The following is a 7,925-nucleotide window of genomic DNA, read 5'->3' as shown; positions in this document are numbered from 1 at the left end:
ACCGAAATCCCACCCCTAGTCACACATAAAGTATCAATTAAGTAATATTTTGAGTTGCTTTACTTTATTTCCGGTGTCTTTCAATTCTTAAATTTCTTATAAAAAATATACACACCGATAAGCATATTGTGGGACCCAAAATTGAGCCCCCCAATGGCGTATGTCCTTCCAGCCTGTCTGTGTAGCGTACATGCCTTAATTTTCTTAATTTCACCACTCTTTGAGCGTATGCCTTTGAGTCGTACTAATTTTTTTATATTTCAAAATAGTCATTGAATTTACAATTAGATAAATTAGAAACTCGTTTAATAGATCCAACATAACTCCAAACTATATAGTGAACCCAAAAGTTACATATTTCGAAACTTCTTTGATACCATTCAACATTTAGACCCTAATTAAAAATGGTTTGAACTAAGTAAGTTGGTTTTGATTAGTAATATAATGATGCGGTTCAAAGGCATCATGATCGAAATTTCAATTGTTTTCTTTAATTTGCTTGAGTTGTCTATTTCTTTGAGATTGAATGGCATCAATTTCGAAGTTACGCATGGTTAATAGAATTAGTTTTTATCTAGGATTAGATTAGGAGTTTGTTTTATCATTTTATAAAATATATATAATTAGGATACTCTTATTTTTAAGATTTTTTTTTTAAATTTTCCTATCAGACATGGGATTGTATGCCTATAAATATATTATTTAATTTTATTACTAATTTTTAGATTTGAGTTTATGATAAAACTGATTCCTTGTACATTGAGACATTTTAGGAGAGAATTAAACTGCGCCAGGAAGAAAAAACAAACCAATCTAGCTGTTATCACCCGTGGTTAGAATTGAAAATATCGTCAAGAAAAAAAGAGTAGTGGAATTTATTTCACGCTGGGTATGAGGAGACCCAAGCCGCATCCATATTTCAAGCCCAATGGTCTCTCATGTGAAGGGGGCGTGATAGAGTAATTAAACCGATCCTAGGCTTCAACCATTAGCAAAAACTTTTAGTTGAGATGATCCTTTAACATGGTATCAGAATCAACGTGACACAAAGGTCACGAGCTCAAATCTCATCCATCCCCACTTTCAAGTTGTAGACACCTGATTGTGTCCCCCCAAAAACCAAACCTCGTGATGAGTATTTCATGTCTTTGATTAACAAGTTTGGTAAAGAGTTGAAGAGTCTCGTTAAATTTCCTTAAGCCTTAACCATATTCCTAACCTTTCTTTACATGTTTTAATCCAAAATCATTCATTTCGTGCCTTTAAACCCAAAATCATTCATTTTATGTCCTTAAAATTATTCATTTTATGTCCAAATCATAAAAATGCAAAACAGATTATTTTGTTCCATAATCTCGGGCCAATTATTATTTAGTTGAATGGGGCTTGAAAAGAGTTTTTCAACGATATATTATTAGCCCAAATCCGACTTGAAACGAATAAGTTATGGCCAAAAAACTAAACCAAGCCCAAACCGAGCCTAGGTCCACCTTAACTACGGCCCAATGATTATATGAGTGTCCAAATATTTTCCTAAATCAGTTAGAAACTTCTAGAATACTCTAGAAGGTTCTAATTTATCCATTCCAATAAGATAAAGATCAAAAGAGTTCGAAGCTGAATAAAACTTCTCATACGATAGTCCTTATCCCATTCAAAATCAAAGACGTTCGGATATATTTCACAATCATAATCCCATTAGAAGTCAAACTCCGTGTGACTATATTATCTTCAAAAATCATCGCAGGATGACAAAACAACGAGCCACGTCATCCCTATCACGCCGCAACAAAGGCTGGCGCGCCGTGATAATTTTGTCGCCCCGCGATAGAGAAGTTCTATCTCGTCGAGAATTTCTGATCTTTTCTGATAGTCCAGACTCTCTTTTTTTCCTATAAATAGAGGTTGTTTTCCCCGTTCCAGATCATGGACAATAGTCATTAATTACAATTAACAATTATTAATAATCCTTAGCATTAATCATCATTCAAAACACCCATGTTCTTAGCCTTAGCCTAAACACATCCTTGATATTCTCCCAAATCAGTCACAATACCTCCTTCGCGAGATTTGAATACTCCAAGCCATACTCGACGTTGCCTTTGACCTTGACGAAAAAGGTTGATAGTTCTGAGGGTTTGGTCCCAAATCTATATTTCAATTCATATTTGATATATTTACTTTATTGATTTAACTTTCTTGAAGTTTACTAACGTGTGTATTGTTTTAATATCAAGAAGGTTGAGGCATCAAAGTGAGTAATTCAATCACCCTTGTTATTATTCTTTGGTTTTGGAGTAGAAATCATGTTTAGGATGTTATTATGATTTCTAGTATCATGTTTAGGATAACGCTTAGATTTTGTTATTAGTGATATGCTAGGATTTATTATTAATCCGTTTAGTATCATGCTTAGGATCTTATTACTAACGATGTTTTAACAATGTTTTGATGATGATTGTTATATTAATCATATGTTGCTTGATTATCCATGATTTATTGCTATTGCTTGATCACGCCCCTTTTTGCAGGTTTAAAGGGAATTTGTACTTGAAATCACGCCTAATAAGATATTTAATAATTTGATTCAGGCTAATATGGCTTTAATTCTAGTGATCACCAATATTAGATTTGATTGTGCATTAATAATCAGCCAACGTAGATTAAACAAGTTTAGTATTAATTTGATGTATGTATGTTGATCGAAAAGCGCGCATGAATATCAGTAAGAATCAAGTAGAGGCCTATTTAGGTCGGGTTCTCTTAGGTCAAATTCGTACCATCATCCCCGAATATTCAGTCATGGTTCCGGACCATTATAGATTTAGCAATCTGTGTGATTGTGAATGGGGTGTAACCTTCACACCCGTGAACGGTTTACAAGTTCCTAAAACTTGTTGGCGACTCTTTTTCTCTATCTTCTTTTACTTGGAGCGCCTCTATACATAAAAACATGACACCATAGTAGGGCAGAGGTGAAAAATTCCCTACCGTTTTTGGCGACTCCATTGGGGAGGATTTCCAAATTAATTTCTAATTCGTTTAGCTATTGATTAGAATGAGAGAATGAGATTTGAATGATTCTTGATATTCATGTGCATAATTTTGATTAACATTGTGGCTTGAGCATGGAAAGACCATCCGTAATGTGTCAAAATATAGGAATACACTTAGGAAAGGCTAGAAATATTTTTCACAACTAAAATCGAAAAGATGCTGCGAAAATCGGAAAAAACATCGAAAACCGAAACTGCCGCAGAGCGTCAGTTCTGTCGCGTGGCGATAGTGGCCAACGCCGGACGAAAGTCCTGTCGCATCGCGACAAGGCTATCGCCGGACGTTAGACAGTCCTGTCGCATCGTAATAAGGCTGTCGTCGGACGTTAGTCCCAGCCGGCCAGCAATAGTGCCTGGTGATTTTGCGTCAGCTTTCTGTCTTCGTGTTTTGCCTTGTTCTAACACCGTTTCGACGATTTTACTTCCTGATTAAGTTTTTTCGACCTTTCCGAACCCATATGTGTTTTACATATGATTTTAGCCCTTGGGAATTCATGCTCCATCCACCCTTAAAACACTACGTGCAATAATAGGTGCATCTGACTTTGTTGAATTCACCGAAACATGGAGTTGAGTTTAACTCGCGGGGTTTCGTCCATCGCGCCAACCCTTCTAAGGTAAGGCCTCCGTGCGATGGATGCGGACTCTTAACCATGGACCCTCTTGGAATCCTTGACCTTAGAGAACAAGAGCCATGGTTAGGTGGCAAACTCATCGCATCATGTTGTGACTACTTGACTACTTGTGCATATCTTACTTGTGCATACCTTGTTTATGATTGAACTAACCGCTTGTGTTGACTTGTTTCTTGTATATAAGTCTAAACATGCTAACTAAGGACTAAAAAAGACTTTGCTTAATTAATTTGGTTAATTAAAATGAACCTAACGAATAAATATGCTTGACCTTGAATACTTTAGGCTTAAATCTTCGAAGGAATGACTGAGTATAAGTCATCGTAATGCTCCCGCCTTGGCACATCACATTTAACGTGTGGCGGAAACGATTGAAACCATAGTGACACGTCAAGCTTGATGAACCGCGATGGTACCATTGTCATGCGACAGTTCCATCGCTGTGCAATGGTTTGGTCATTCTTTCCAAGTATTCACAACGAGTCCCACTGTATTGATTAACCACTTTAACGTAAGTATATGGTCTTTCCCTGGTCTTGTTTGAGTCTTACCACATGTCTAGCCACTTGGCCATGACACGAGTCTTGTAAATATCACTTCCACTCACGAGTCTTCACACACCTTGTACATATCTTTTTTCACACCATGACCATGTCTTAGGTCCATGCATGAGTCATCATTTCCGTTATTCAAGTTGAGGGTCCATCTTATTCCCGGAAATTTCCATGTCTTTCTATAAATACATACTTTCCCATAGATTACATACCTCACACTTTCCTTCTTAAACACTTTCCACATTGACATACTTTCCCATACATACATATATACCTCCCTGCATACTTTCTTCTTACATGCTTTCCCCATACATACCATTCACCTCATACACTTTCCTTATCTATGCATGTTGAATCGAGCTCGAGTCATTTGATTGACAAGAAGAGTCTATGGTTTAATTTTTACATCGTTTGGTCAAGTAAAGAAGGGCGCTTAGTTTGAGACAACTCCTACATACAAGAGATCTTCTTCCAGAACACGGTTAAAAAACAGAGGAAACCAATGACGGCCAAACAAGAATGAAGATGTTGACAAACTCCAAAAGACCGTGGATGATCTTGTTGAACTAGTCAAAGTACTCACCACTCGAATGGAGAAGGCCGAAGACCCTGATAAGTATGTTCCACCTGAGACAATTAAGCGCATTCAAGAGGGCCTAAGTCAAATCTCCAATGACTACAAGTATCTCGACATGAACATCAAGGGAATCTCATTGGCTAAAGAACTCCTTCCGCACAAGTCCTCGACCACTGACATCCCTGGGTTCAAAGCTACTAAAAATACTTACTTCCATCTTAAAGCTTTTGAAACCATCATGGAAATCAAGGCTGTTGATAAGAAAATCTTCCCCTCGTTTTTCTCTCTTTCCTTGGAAACAGCATGTCAACAATGGTACTTTTCCGTGGGTTCTTAGAATATTGCTACTTGGGATAGTATCACGCAGGTTTTTATTGATAGATAAAAGTGTAATACCCAAGTGGAGACCGACCATAGAGAGCTCGAGATCCTTAAGCAAAAGGAAAATGAAGGCTTCACTGCATTTTACAATATATAGAAAGAGACTTCCGCAAAGATGATCACTGTCCCAAATGAAAAGGAATCCGTGCGAATATTCATTATAAATCTTCAAGATAAGTACCAAAAGCACTTTAAATATCAACTTCTAAACACTTTCAAGGCTATCTACAATACAGGCATCGAAATTGAGGACGACCTTATGAAATCGGCAGCTACTAACAATAGTAATGCGAGAGGAAAGAAGAACGACCATCCTTCTTCTTCCTCTTCCATTAATGAAGTATTTTCTATAGACACTCCTAAGCAACGAATCTAAAGATAAAAAAGGGTGTTCACCACAAAGGACTGGTCATGCCCATAAGACCTATCAAAGATCCAGTCCTAGAGGCTAGACCACCTAAGTGGGATCCTAATAAACACTGTAAGTACCACCAAGGAAGAGGTCATGATACTGAGGAATGTTGCAAACTCAAAGAAGCTATCCAGGATTTGGTCGATGACAACAAGCTTTATGTGGTTCTAGCCATCACAGAAGATCAAGTAATCTTTCATCCTTCTCTCCTCTATACATCTATTGATGAGCCTATGATCGAAGAAGTCTATATAACTGTCGTTAACGAAGTGACCATGATTGAGGAGGATGAAGAAGTTTTCTTAGATGCCACCGTGGGAAACTCAGCAAATCTAAAAGAAGGCATTGATAAGCTCCAAGATTCTATTACCAAGCTTACAAGTAAGGTGGAAGACCTTGTAAATCGGATGTCAATCATTGAACAAAACTCTCATCGCCAAGATTGGAAAAATGAAAAGAACAACCATCCTTCTTCTTCTTCTTCTTCCCTTCAAAGATTAAAGAAAAAACTCAATGCTCCTAAGCCGTAGGTTAAACGGACCATTGATGAATATACACCAATAGGAATGACTTATAATGAAGCTTTCGATTACCTCCATGGTCAAGGTTTCATTCATCCCATTGGTCCAATCCAAGATCCAGTATCTGAGAGACACTCTCTTAATTGGAATCCAAATTCCTATTACAAATACCATCAAGGCAATAGTCACACTACCGAAGAATGTTTCACCCTCAAAGATAGCATTCAGTAACTCATTGATTCGAATTTGCTTCATGTTCCTCCGTGCAACAATAAGGCCAAGTGATGATAAGCACAAAGCACGAGGCAGGCTTCAACAACAAGATTTCATGGTTCTTTTCTTATTCTTGTTTTCCCCTTCCCCCCCCCCCCCCCAATAAGTCTAGCTTAGGCACCCTCCATCATTTCTTAGATTTACTTCATGAGTTTGTTTTTACCATTTCCATTTCAGTAAATTGAGCATTTATTTCCTTGCATGTGATTATTGCATTTCATTTCATAAAATATAAAAATAAAATAAAAATATCCTTACCGAACAAAGCACAAGGTATACCAATGATTTGAGGCATCCTTTGTAGCCACGTCATATCACCGTTACCCTTTCAAATATACAATCCGTTCTTTATGAACCACTTTGAGCCTCGTCTAATGATAAACCTTCATTTTTCAACCCACATCTACCTAACTTTGGGATGGGACGGTATGCAACATATGCAATTTTCAAAGCCAAGTGCAAAAGCATGAGTGATTATTACCAAACTTTAGAAAGTTCAAAAAGCAATAAAAGTGTGCAAAAGGGAAAGTGTTCCAATGTCTTTGATATGAACATGTCTCAGATTGCGTCTTTTATCGAGTGCGTGGCACCGTGCCTAAGAAACATGAATGCCAAGTGAGTGATAGACCGCATGATAGGGATTGCCCGCACTTATCCAAAGAAGATTTAAAAACAAATCTCAAATGAAAAATAAACAAAAACAAGTTCAAAAGCGAGAAACCTCAAGCATACAAATACCAAGATTCAAATACAAGGCTGCACACCTTGGGGGCTTATTTTGGGTCTTGAGCCTTTATTCTTTCTTCTTCAAACCTTTAGCCTAACCCCGTTACAACCCTTGAAGACCTCCTGAGGTATATACACACTTGTGCGAGGTTCGACTAGAGCTACATTCGGCCTGATTCCTAACGGATACGTAGGCAATCTCACATTAGGGGTGGCCCTAATAATTATTCATCATGCATGATCATATCAAGGGATCTCCAATGCTTATCCCTATCCATTTAGAGCTAGACTTGGGGCTTGATCCTTACTTCATTAGCTTATAGCCTAAGAGTCACCGTCATTTGGCTTTTCTCAAAATATTTTTCCATAATCTTAGCCTTTACATCCTAACCTTAATGTCACTTTCACACGCATCACAAATAATAATCCTTCCCTTAAGAACCCTTTCTCATGAAATCGTGATACAACTCTGGCACACCTTGTCATCTTCGAATCACTCATAATCATCATCGCATCACAAAGTATGAGGTACTTAGCCTCCAAGCCTAAGTTACCCAAATACTTTCATTATCGGATCATCAATCCTTGCACTATGAAAAGAATGATTAATACATACACTTGATTAAGCTCATTCAACGCGCATCATTACTTGCTTCATTCTTTTCATATTTTTTCCTTTTGGAGAAGTTATAAAACTTTGTTTTTCACCAACACTTTACCTCTTTTCATTTCACGTCTTTCTTTTCAGGAGAAAGTCGGTACCCTTCACAAAAATGACGAAAAATTCTTG

The sequence above is a fragment of the Chenopodium quinoa genome, unplaced genomic scaffold, assembly GCF_001683475.1.
Source record: "Chenopodium quinoa cultivar QQ74 unplaced genomic scaffold, ASM168347v1, whole genome shotgun sequence".
Classification (NCBI taxonomy): Eukaryota; Viridiplantae; Streptophyta; class Magnoliopsida; order Caryophyllales; family Amaranthaceae; genus Chenopodium; species Chenopodium quinoa.
Note: the sequence above shows the minus strand (reverse complement) of the source record.